Source organism: Palaemon carinicauda, chromosome 38 (genome assembly GCF_036898095.1).
Source record: "Palaemon carinicauda isolate YSFRI2023 chromosome 38, ASM3689809v2, whole genome shotgun sequence".
Classification (NCBI taxonomy): Eukaryota; Metazoa; Arthropoda; class Malacostraca; order Decapoda; family Palaemonidae; genus Palaemon; species Palaemon carinicauda.
The window spans coordinates 60,275,492-60,289,021 of NC_090762.1; positions in this window are offsets into that span (position 1 = coordinate 60,275,492).

Sequence of the window (13,530 nt, forward strand, 5' to 3'; positions counted from 1 at the left end):
GGTTTGGGATGAATTTGCCTGCTATCTTTTTGACTTTCCTCCACACAGATGATGTTGGTGTTCTACTGTTAATGGAGGAAACAAAGGACATCCAAGACTGGCGCCTAGCTTCTTTCATGGCACGGCGGAACTGTGCTCTACATTTCTTGTATATGACTAAATTCTCCTCATTACGGCGCATGCGCAATCGAGTTAAAGACTTTCTTGTGGCTCTATGCAGGGCAGTTAGTTCTGATGACCACCAGGGGACTGGTCGTCGTCTGAATATCCCAGTTGTTTTGGGAATGGAATTCACTCCTGCTGTGTGAAGAGTTCCATTAAGTAAGTCTATGGCATCATCAACACTTTCAAACTGTTCTGCATTTCCTTCAATTTCACTTAACTCCCGAAATCTATTCCAGTCCGCCTTATCAAGATTCCATCGAGGTGATCTTTGTAAAGGTGGACCATTGTTGGTGTTTATAATGATTGGTGCATGATCACTAGTATGCCAATCATCTAACGTTCTCCAATTAAAATCGAGAAGACAGTTAGAGCTTGCGACTGATAGGTCAATGCAGGACAAGGTACCTATCTGTACATGAAAATGTGTGGGCTCTCCTGTATTGAGGAGTCCGACATCTTCATTCTCCAAAATTGACGATATAATATTACCCCTTGCATTTGCTAAAACATCACCCCATAAAGGATGTCTACTATTAAGGTCTCCTAGTAATAGAAAGGGTTGTGGGAGTTGTTTAATCACCTCTACTATATTATCATATGAGATGTTATCATTTGGAGGCAAGTAAAGAGAACAGATTGTGTATTTTCTCCCTATATCAATCTGTACAGCCACTGCCTGCAGAGGGGTACAGATAGACAAAGATATTTGGGGAACATCTCGACGAACGTATATAAGACTTCCCCCATGGCTCCCTGCTCGTTGATCATATGGTGTCCTATAGCTAACATACTCTCGAGGACAAGGAGTATTAGCATCGAGCTTGCTTTCTTGTAGACATACTGTTATAGGGGAGTGCTCACGTATGAGGAGCTTAAGTTGTTCATATTTCGCCCTTAAACCCTGGCAATTCCATTGCAGAATGGAGGAAAAAACTATGTTTTATTTTTTGGAAGACACCTTAGATGAAGTCTTCCCATTGGCAATATTTGATCTAACAATATTTCCCGGAGGTAACTCTAGAGAGGATCTTGATATAGTGGGTTTTATGTTTCTCTTTTTCTTTGTGTCCTTTTGATCTAATTGTTGAGGAGGATGGTGGACCTCAACTTGAATTTCTGATTGGTTCAATTTACCTTCTAGTTGTTCAGAAACATCAGCAGACAAGATATCATATTTATTGGAAGTCGTGACTTTAATGTTTCTTATGGTAGGAGGAGAGAGGGAGGGAGGTCTCTCTCTTTTCCGATTAAAAGGTTGTGATCTGTCAGGTTTTTGCACCTTCCCCACTACGGGTTCACCAGGTAAATTGGTTTCGAGTGCAACCTCCATCAGATCAGGCAAGGACACGGCCTGTGAGAGGTTTGTACTATTGTTTAAAATCGGAGTAGTTGGCTTTTGAATAATTTTCAGATCTTTAAGTATCCGTTTTGATTTTTCTACAATTTCTGGATATAGATTTTCGATGGGACTTTCAACCTCTTTAACTACTTTCATTTGTTTCTTTATCTTATAAGTAGAGATATAATTTTTGTCTGTGTGGTTTGGCAAGTTTTTCTTCAGAACCATTGAAAAAGGTTGCCCTGGTCTTATTTGCTTTTCAAGAGCTCTTTTACGAGCCTCTTTAAAAGTAACCCTTTCCATGGTCCTAATGGCCTGGATTTCTTTTTCAAAAATAAACTTTACACAGCTTTTAGATGTAGCTGGGTGTGCTTCCCCACAATGTATGCAATTAGGGTTTTCTATGCATACTACATGACTACTTTTTCCACAGTTGGCACAAATAGCTGGCTTATTGTTTAGTTTTTCTTTACATTTCTGGCTTAAATGGCCATACATTTGGCAATGATAACATCGCAATGGTGACGGGATATATGGTTTTACCTTCAAAGATAGCCATCCAGCTTTTATAACATTTGGTAATCGGCATTGATCAAATGTTATAATCAGAGTAGCAAGAGGGATACGTTGTTCTCCAACTCTCTTTCTCATTCTGACTACTTTAACTACTCCTTGATTTTTCAGTTCATCCTCTATTTCTTTCTCCTCTATATCCAACAATTCTGGAGCATATATCACACCTCTACTCTGGTTGAAAGTAGGGTGCGAAACGCATTTTACGTTATGACCATTCAATGTTGTAAGTGTTTTTAACCTTTCACCTTGTAATGGGGACAGTGTCTCTATCAAGAGACTTCCATTTCCCTGGGGTAAAATTTTTGGCTGCCCTCCACATAAAGTAACTATTTCCCTATTAGCTTTAAAAACATTTATACGCTCATTTCTTCCGTTTTCAAATTCCAAGATAAAAATTTTTTCATAATTCACTACTTCATAGTGACCAGGTAATACTTCTACTTTTCTATATCTTTCTGTACTGTCATCATTTTTCACTCTCTCTCTCTTCTTCTCTAGCGTTTTATTATTCACATGACGTGAATAAGGTTCTAACGTTACAATGTTAGAACCCGAGTTGGAGCTGTCTGTACCGAGGTCCATGTTTGTATTTTCCAGGTCGTCAACAGAGGGGTGGGTTTTTTGGTTGTGAGCACGCCGGGTTATCCACCTCTTATCGGAGGATGTCAGTCCTCCTATCCCATGTGGCCCAACACGAGAAGAGGCTTCAGCGGGGACCAGTCCTCTATTAGAGAGGGGCTGCCTCTCTTAAGGTGGGCGTACACTGGTCAGTGGAGGTAGTTAGCCCCTCCCACCGTCGACTCCAATGCCTGGCGTCACCCATTACCCGCAAATATGGGTGACTAAAGACCGGATCACTGGAGCCCGACTCTTACAGACTTGGTCTGCACCCAATGGGGTCTGCCAGAGGGTGATGGCATCTAAATTGGCACAGGTTGAGATGGAATGCAGTCCATCCCACACTCTGCCAAATCCAAAGCAGCATCCAAAGCAAAATCGAACATGCCAAAGTCGTCAACAATATCGAGCCCAAAAGGAAGAGATGGGAGAAAAAAGAAATTATCAAAAGTAAAAGAGAAAGTGCTGACTGATTTAGTTGGATCGACAGCTGGGCACCGAGGTCCAATGGGAAGTAGTTCCCACTGTTCATTAGAGCCCAGCTGCTAATCCCTAAGCCCCCCATCCTCATCAAGGCTTCAGCATCTGGGGGGCCATTACAGTAGGATTTAACAAAAAGTTCAACTTAAAAAAGTCGCACACAGCACAGATTCACAAACTTAAGAACGTCTACTCAGCGATACGCGGTAACAGAGAGTGGACGATCCAGCCCCGCGAGAACCTAGATGCTGCGGGTAGGAGATGATGGCAAAACACCAATCACAGGCTAGATAACAAAACTTGAGTTCTGATTCGTCATCTATCAGCGCTTGAACCAATCACAACCCGTCTTACAGTACTATGATGCGTAGGTTACCAACTCATAGAAGATTCCCCGCGCATACCGAAAGTACGTAGATTAAGTAATACCGTAATAATAATAAATTATGATAATAATACAGTACAGTACTGTAATAATAATAATAATGATAATAATAATAACAATACTAATTTTATTAACAACAACAACAATAATAATAATAATAACAATAATAATAATACAGCTTTACGTACGCTATTTTACGCTTTTGTTGTAGGATGTGTGTGTCTCTCTCTCTCTCTCTATCTCTCTCTCTCGTACGCTTATTCGAAATGTGATTTTTGCAACAAAGAATATTATTGGATGCAGTACTACGTACGTATGCATACAAAAGATTCATGGAAAAGAAGCACATCCATTACATTTGTAGTACTGTACGTACAGTAGTAGTCAACAGCAGCCTTACTGTACACCATTCTAATATGTATTGTATGACTGCATCTGATTTGCGTTTCATGTTCGATTTAATTTTACTACGTACTGTATACAGTACATTATCGTATGATCACATTCTCTTTTCGTGTTTTATTTCTTTCTGTGCTGAATTATATATCATATGTAATGCAATGAACAATCAGTAAGAGCAGATATTACTAATTACAGTATTAATGGAATTACAGGTAACAAAATATCGTATTTGGTTGTCTTCAGATTTCGCGGTATTTTCGAATTTTCCGGAAAATCCGCGATATGTATATATATATGGGTTATGGAAAAACCCCGCGAAGTGGTGAATCCGCGATTGTCGAACCGCGAAGTAGCGAGGGTTCACTGTACTTTGTATTCATGTTAAATCCTTTCCTTTACAGCTAAAACCAAAGATTGGCCACCCATGGTCTGAGTGATCTCTGTTGCCACCGGAGATCCGGTGACAAAGGTCCGTCACAGTGAAAACGTGATCAGAGGAAATCTAATATTAACCTCAATGCTGAATGCCTGTACGATATCCGGTTAAGCCAGAGATTCGATGAAAAGGACCGTAATAACGATATTGTGATTATTCATGAAAAAGGGTTCATACCCTGGTTCTGATCGTCTGATTGATCAAAATGTTAACTCCGGTTCGGATCGACTGAATGAACTCTGTTTGTACCGGAGAACCAGTGACAAAGGTCCGTCATCGTGAAATCGTGACCCTCAGCGGTACGATAACATTCCTCAATACTGAATGTCTGTGTTATCTCCAGTGAAGCCGGAGATTCGATGAAAAAGGGACCGTAATAATGTAAATGTGATCAATCATGACAAAGGTTCGTGTGCAAAAGGCCTCAGCCGGAGTCTGAGCGCCGGATTTGAGCGTTGCACTCCAAATATCTGACTAGTTCTCACCTAATGAGTATCCATTATAGCGGAGTATAACTCAAGGTGGAGCTAAGGGTGTTGGCATAAAGCGACCCCAAATAATGACTCATACACTAACGTAACCTATTAATAGTGCTAGCTATATTAACAATAACCACATCAAAAAAACGTGTATATCATTAAACGTAATATCATCAACTCGGAGAATAAGAGGAGGCAGGAATAACTCGTGATCGAAAAAAAACGGAAATCAGGAAATCCACCTCTCTTACTCGAGCTAATAAAGAAAAACGAGAGAAGGGGTAACTCGTATCTGTAGGACAGAAAACGAGCACTCTATGCACTCGCTCTTAAGGTTACATAATAAAAAACCAACATCACACAATAAAATGATAAGAAAAATAATAAAATTGATTGCTTTTTCTTAGTAATTGTAATAACCAAGAACGAAGAATAACGACAACGTAACAAATATGATATTTTGATTATAAAATAAATTTTTGAATATACTTACCCGGTGAATATATAATAGCTGACGTCTCCGGCAGCTCGACAGAAAAACACAAAAACTCGCGAGCGATCGCCATGAAGGTTGCGGGTGTGCCCACCAGCGCCAACTATCGGCCAGATACCGCATATACATGTAAACAGCTCCAGTTCTTCTCATCCTGCTGGGTCTCTATCGGGGAGGAAGGGGGGGCCTTTAATTTATATATTCACCGGGTAAGTATATTCAAAAATTTATTTTATAATCAAAATATCATTTTTAAATATTAAACTTAGCCGGTGAATATATAATAGCTGATTCACACCCATGGTGGTGGGTAGAGACCAGTATTAATACAGTTTACGGCGTATATGCTTAGAGTTTTTGACAGTTATATCATAACAAAACCCAAATATATATAGGTACCTGGTAAGGAAGTTGACTTTGACGATTACTCTGCCTTGTTAGTCTGTCTTCCTCACGAAGCCCAGCCATCCTCTTAGGATGCTGAAAGACTCCCAGGAGCTGAAGTATCAAGGGCGGCAACCCATACAACAGGACCTCATCAAACCCCTAATCTGGGCGCTCTCAAGAAATGACATTTGACCACCCGCCAAATCAACCAGGATGCGAAAGGCTTCTTAGCCTTCCGTACAACCCAAAACAAGATTAAAAACATTTCAAGAGACAGATTAAAAGGATATTGGAATTAAGGGAATGTAGTGGTAGAACCCTCACCCACTACTGCACTCGCTGCAACGAATGGACCCAGTGTGTAGCAGTCCTCATAAAGAGTCTGGACATCTTTTAAGTAAAATGACGCGAATACCGACTTGCTTCTCCAAAAGGTCGCGTCCATAATACTTCGCAGAGATCTATTTTGCTTAAAGGCCACGGAAGTTGCTATAGCTCTTACTTCGTGTGTCTTAACTTTAAGCAAGCAACGGTCTGTTTCATTCAAGTGAGAATGAGCCTCTCGGATTAAAAATCTGATAAAATATGACAAAGCATTCTTTGACATAGGTAATGATGGCTTCTTAACTGAGCACCATAAGGCCTCAGATCCACCTCGTAAGGACTTAGTACGAGCTAAGTAGAACTTAAGAGCTCTAACTGGACACAGTACTCTTTCAAGTTCGTTGCCTACGATCTCTGACAGGCACGGTATATCAAATGACTTAGGCCAAGGACGAGAAGGCAGTTCATTTTTGGCCAGGAAACCAAGTTGAAGTGAACATGTGGCTTTATCTGTGGAAAAGCCGATGTTCTTACTGAAGGCATGAAGTTCACTGACCCTTTTAGCCGAAGCCAAGCACACTAGGAAAAGCGTCTTGAGGGTGAGATCCTTCAGGGAAGCTGAATGTAATGGCTCAAACCTGTCTGACATCAGGAACCTTAGGACCACGTCCAAGTTCCATCCAGGAGTTGCCATACGACGTTCCTTAGAGGTCTCGGAAGACTTAAGGAGATCTTGGAGACCTTTATTATTGGAAAGATCTAAGCCTCTATGTCGAAAGACCGAAGCCAACATGATCCTGTAGCCCTTAATAGTGGGTGCCGAGAGGGAGCGAACATTTCTCAGATGTAATAGAAAATCTGCGATTTGGGCTACAGAGGTACTGGAAGAGGACACAGATGCTGACTTGCACCAGTCTCGAAAGACTTCCCACTTCGACTGGTATACTTTGATGGTAGAAGCTCTCCTAGCTCTCGCAATCGCACTGGCTGCCTCCTTCGAAAAACCTCGAGCTCTTGAGAGTCTTTCGATAGTCTGAAGGCAGTCAGACGAAGCGCGGGGAGGCTTTGATGAACATCCTTTACGTGGGGCTGACGTAAGAGATCTACCCTTAGAGGAAGACTCCTTGGAATGTCTACCAGCCATTGAAGTACCTCGGTGAACCACTCTCTCGCGGGCCAGAGGGGAGCAACCAACGTCAACCTTGTCCCTTCGTGAGAGGCGAACTTCTGCAGTACCTTGTTGACTATCTTGAATGGTGGGAATGCATACAAGTCCAGGTGAGACCAGTCCAGTAGAAACGCGTCTATGTGGATCGCCTCTGGATCTGGGACTGGTGAGCAATAGATTGGGAGCCTTTTGGTCAACGAGGTGGCAAAGAGGTCTATGGTGGGTTGACCCCAAGTCGCCCAAAGACTCTTGCACACGTCCTTGTGGAGGGTCCATTCAGTGGGTATCACCTGACCTCTCCGACTGAGACAGTCTGCCAAGACGTTCAAGTCCCCCTGGATGAATCTTGTCAACAGGGAGATGCCTCGATTTTTTGACCATATGAGGAGGTCCCTTGCGATCACGTACAGCGTGTGGGAGTGAGTGCTTCCTTGCTTGGAGATGTACGCCAAAGCTGTGGTGTTGTCTGAATTGACCTCTACCACTTTGTTTCGAAGAATGCTCTCGAAATTCATCAAGGCCAAGTGGACTGCTAATAGCTCCTTGCCGTTGATGTGCATGCTCTTCTGAACTGAGGTCCACAGACCCGAGCATTCCCGACCGTCCAGGGTCGCACCCCAACCCAAATCCGACGCGTCTGAGAACAACACGTGGTTTGGGTTCTTGACTGCTAGGGACAGGCCCTCTCTCAGACTGATATTGCTGTCCCACCAGTTCAGGCATGCTTTTACTGGTTCGCAGACCGGGATTGATACAGTCTCTAAAGTCTTGCCCTTGTTCCAGTGAGAGGCTAAATGGAACTGGAGAGGCCGAAGGTGCAGTCTCCCTAGTGAGACAAACTGCTCCAGGGATGAGAGAGTCCCTACGAGACTCATCCAACTCCTTACTGAACAACGTTCTCTTTTCAGCATTAGTTGGACTTTGAGCAGGGCTTGTTCTATTCCGGTGGCAGACGGAAAAGCCCGAAAAACTAGACTGCGAATCTCCATCCCCAAATATAGAATCGTCTGGGATGGGATGAGTTGGGACTTTTCTAAGTTGACCAAAAGTCCCAACTCCTTGGCCAGACCCAACGTCCAATGTAGATCCTGCAGACAGCGAGGACTGGACGATGCTCTGAGAAGCCAGTCGTCCAAGTACAGGGAGGCTCGAATTCCTGATAGATGAAGGAATTTTGCCACATTCCTCATGAGCCTCGTAAACACGAGAGGAGCAGGACTGAGGCCGAAGCACAGTGCTCGAAACTGGTACACAACATTCCTGTAAACAAACCTCAGAAACGGTTGGGAATCCGGGTGTATAGGAATGTGGAAGTACGCATCTCGCAGGTCGAGAGAGACCATCCAGTCTCCCTCTCTGACCGCTGCTAAGACGGACTTCGTGGTCTCCATCGTAAATTTTGTTTTCGTAACAAAAACGTTGAGCGCACTGACGTCTAGCACTGGCCTCCAACCTCCTGTATGCTTTGGGACTAGGAAGAGACGGTTGTAAAACCCCGGTGATTGAAGGTCCGAGACTTTCACCACCGCTCCCTTCTCTAGCAACAGAAACACTTCGTGATGTAGGGCTTGTCTCTTTGACTCCTCTCGATACCTGGGAGAGAGGTCTATGGGAGTTGTTACTAGAGGAGGTTTGCGTACAAACGGTATTTTGTACCCCTCTTTGAGCAACAGAACAGACTCTTGGTCTGCACCCCTCTTCTCCCAGGCCTGCCAGAAGCTGTTCAGTCTGGCCCCTACCGCTGTCTGAGGCCGTGGGCAGTCAGACTCTGCCACGGGAGGACTTGGCTCCTCTCTTCTTACCTCTCTTTCCCTCGGGACGAGAGCCTCCCCTGCTGGGAGCTCTGCCACGAAAGGGCGGGATAAATCTAGACGCAGGAGTCTCGATTCTGGGTCTCACAACAAAGGATGAAGAAGGAGCTCCCTTGCGAGCAGAGGACGCCATCAGGTCATGTGTGTCCTTCTGCACAAGCGAAGCAGCTATGTCCTTAATCAGCTGTTGTGGAAACAAGGCAGCCGATAAGGGAGCAAAGAGCAGTTCCGATCTCTGACAGGGAGTAACTCCTGCTGAAAGGAAAGAGCAAAGGGTTTCTCTCTTCTTCAAGACTCCCGACGTAAAGGTGGAGGCGAGCTCATTGGAGCCATCGCGGATGGCTTTGTCCATACAGGACATAATAAGTAAGGATACATCTTGGTCAGCAGACGAGATCTTCCTACTTAATGCTCCTAAAGACCAATCAAGAAAGTTGAAAACTTCAAAGGCCCTATATACGCCTTTAAGTAGATGGTCAAGGTCCGAGGAGGACCAACAAATCTTCGAGCGTTTCATGGCCAGGCGACGGGGAGAGTCTACGAGGCTTGAGAAGTCACCCTGGGCAGAGGCAGGGACTCCCAAGCCGAGAACTTCTCCCGTGTCATACCAGACGCTCGATCTAGAAGCAAGCTTAAAAGGTGGGAAGGCAAAAGCAGTCTTCCCCAAACTCCTCCTGGTATCCAACCAGTCGCCTAGAAGACGTAAAGCCCTCTTAGAGGAGCGAGAAAGCACTAGCTTAGTAAAGGCCGGCTTGGTAGCAGCTAAGCCTAGAGCAAACTCAGACGGAGGCGAACGAGGAGCAACAGCAACAAAATGATCTGGGAAAAGATCCTTGAAAATCATCATGATCTTCTTAAAATCCATCGAAGGTTGAACAGCCTTAGGTTCTTCTACATCTGACAAAACGTCCAAAGGATTATCATTAGGATGAGGATCAGCAACGTCCTCATCTGAAGGAACCTCGTCCGACAACTGATGAGTCTCACGCAAGGGAGAGAACTGCCTTGGTGGCAATGCTTGACAAGCAGAGTCCACACGCACAGGAGCATCAGTAGCAGTCCAGGACGCTACGTCATGTAACTGCTTAACGGAGTGACTAGCAACAACAACAGGAGCGGGAGGACGCTCGACGTCAACTCGAGACTGCCTTGACTGCCTAGATTGAGCAGTTAAAACAACTCTTGACAGCGGTGCTTGACGCTCAACGTCAAAACAAGTCAACTTAGCTGGTTGGCGAACGTCCTGAACGTCAACACGAGCATGCGGCAGCGGCTGAACGTCCACAAGCGGCTGAAAGTCAACACGGGACTGCATCGAGTGAGGCTCTAAGTCACGTGACTGACGTGACTTTGTAACGTCAACGTCAACAGGACGAGAAAAGGCTCGTTTGGGCGGCTGACGGCCAGGATCTCGATCAGCTAAACGGCGAGGATCATCGTGAACCTGCTCAGCAGTATACTCCTCCATAAGAGAGGCAAGCTTATTCTGCATATCCTGCAGTACAACCCATTTAGGATCAACGGGAGTGGGTGCGGGTCGAGACGATGGTAACGTCTGTGACTGCAAAACCTTGCCTAAACTAAGACTCTCGGAGCCTGTGTTACACTTCTGTTTAGGCGGCGAGCAGTCTTCCGATGACTGCACAGGGTCAGAGCTGTCCCAATGGCTACAACCAGGACGCTGGACCTGTCCTGAAGGGACTGACTTCCGCTTTAAGGGTCTCGAAACCTTGCTCCACGGTTTCTTACGCGAGAAGCCTTTGGAAGACGAGGAGAAAATCGCCTCGCTCGTCTTATGGTTGGGGCGGTCTTGACGAGACACGCCCGAAACCATAGAGGGAACGTCTGTTCGTTGGTTAAAGCCTCTCGTCCCCATAAGTCCTACGACATTACTTCTCCCTGGTGCATGGGAGCTTGCAAGAGGTCTCGGACTAGGCGAACGACAAGCACGAACAGACGAACCCTCGGTCGCAACACTGATAACACTTTGCGCACTAATCACTTTATCCCCACGATTTTCTAATGTGGCACTCTGACACTTTAACTCTTTAACATCCGCCATGAGTTGATTACGGTCCGTAGCCAAAGATTCAACTCTCTCACCCAACGCTTGAATGGCACGTAACATATCCCGCATTGATGGTTCATGAGTGCTAGTAGAAGGTTCAGGCACAACTACTACTGGGGAAGGATTAGGTTCAGGGGCATGGGAGGAGGAAAATTCTAATGATCTAGAGGAACTTCTCCTCACACTATCTCTCTCTAGCTTACGAGAATACTTATCAAACTCTAGCCAGTCGAATTCCGAAAGTACCACGCACTCATCACACCGATCTCCTAATTGACAGGTTTTACCCTGACAATTAGAACACACAGTATGTGGGTCGAGAGAGGCCTTTGGAAGACGTTTGTTACAATCCCTAGCATTACATTTACGAAATTTAGGAATTGGAGAAGGGTCAGCCATTTTGAAAAGTCAAAGAAAGTCCAAAAACAATCCAAAGTCATCAACAATAAAATCTATCCAAAAAAGAGTTCAAGAGTTTAAATTGAAGATAAAAACACCTGCACTGCGAAAGCTCAAAACCAAAAAGAAGTACTTCACCAAGACTGACGAAAAACTCCAGGTCAACAGCGAGTAATGGAATCAACTTGTCGACAAGACCGACAGAGAAGAACTGAAGCTGTTTACATGTATATGCGGTATCTGGCCGATAGTTGGCGCTGGTGGGCACACCCGCAACCTTCATGGCGATCGCTCGCGAGTTTTTGTGTTTTTCTGTCGAGCCGCCGGAGACGTCAGCTATTATATATTCACCGGCTAAGTTTAATATTTAAAAAAACAAGTATATAGTCTAAATCGAGCACCTTCCTGAGGCGAGTACAAAACTATAACAAAGACTAAATCGCTATTCTTTGTAGGTCCAAATTGGACTTGATAGCAAATGAATACCATAGTAAAAATTAATAATAAATAATGATAATAAAATTGGTCATAAAACGTAAGTGATATAACCTAGATGACAGAGTACCAGAAGGGCAATAACAACTTGAAAATTTACTGAAGCGAACACAACCCAAAATGGCTGCCGATACCGAGGCAGGCCAATCGCTTCCAAAAATAAAATCCACAATACTGGAAACAGAACAAATGCCCAGTACTGCAATAAACTGTCAAAACAAACTATGGTACTTAACATTGGTAAAGGTGAAGTAGCAACGTCAGTCATGTTGAATTAACGACAAACACTTTGAGAAACACTGGGCAAAAAAATTTTTAACTTTGCGGGCAAGTCCAAAACAGAAGGATGACCAGGAGGGTGTCCGTGTAGGTGGCGGTGGCGTGGTGCAAGTGTGGTTTCTGGGGTCTTCGTTACGGCCCTTCCCTTTGATGAAGGAGTTATCTAATTGGAAGACAGCCTGTGAATAGTGGTTTTCACACGCCCCCGATGTAGACACGACACTCACGAAGTGCTCGCGCGAGGGTAGTAACCTCTGCATTCCATGCTTTTATTTTTCTCTGGTATATTTGGAAGATTTATATCAGAAAAGGTAGATAGAAGGACTTTTCACCGGCCGTCACAGGTCGACCCAGAAATGCTAATGGCAGGCCCCAGAAAAGGCGCTTAGATAGCAAGTAGGAAAAATATATGGTTCATGCATTTGGCTGGAAATTAAAGTATCATGTATGTATGTTTTCATTCTTTATTTACTGCACTAAGTAAAAGCTCAAATAAGACAATGTAGGGTAGGGTACGGTAGGGTAGAGTAGGTAAGCTAATAAGGTTTATGCTGGTAAGGTAAGGTGGGGTAAGGTAATGTAAGGCGGGGTGGGGTGGGGTGGGGTGGGGTAGGGTAGGGTAGGGTAGGGTAGGGTAGGGTAGGGTAGGCAGCCACAAGAAATCTGAAGGTATCTCCATCTGTGGCAATAACCTCGAAGGATTATGTCTCATGAGCCTTGTTGTAGCGAGATCTGGCTCATAAAGGTGAGCACGCATGCATAAACCGAAGTAGCGTTTGTCAGAACCTCAATATGGAGGTGTGAGGGAGTAGTGCGCAGGCCCTTGTCAACGAGAGGAGTTAGCCCGCACATTTCACTAATGCTTAGTGACTGGGTGCACAATACTGCAAAAGACTCTCCCCCATGACTAGGGTCTGTGCGTTCACTTGCAAAAGCTGCACGAGATGATGCATGAACTCTCATCAGTGCTCCCGCAGGAGGTTGGCGAGTAGCCTTGCATGCTCCTTCAGGAGGATGCACAAGCTCGGATGGTGGCAAGCAAGGCTCAGAAAGCTTTCCTGCGTGCAGACGCACAGAAAAGGCAGGCTCTTCCCGGTAAGGGAAGGAAGCCCGAAGTGGAGGTCCCGAATAGCCTATCTTCACAAAGCTCAGAGAGCTTTGTTCTGCCTGTAGTGAAAGGTGTTGGTCAATGGCATCACCAACTGCGGATATAACCCTGAAGGGTT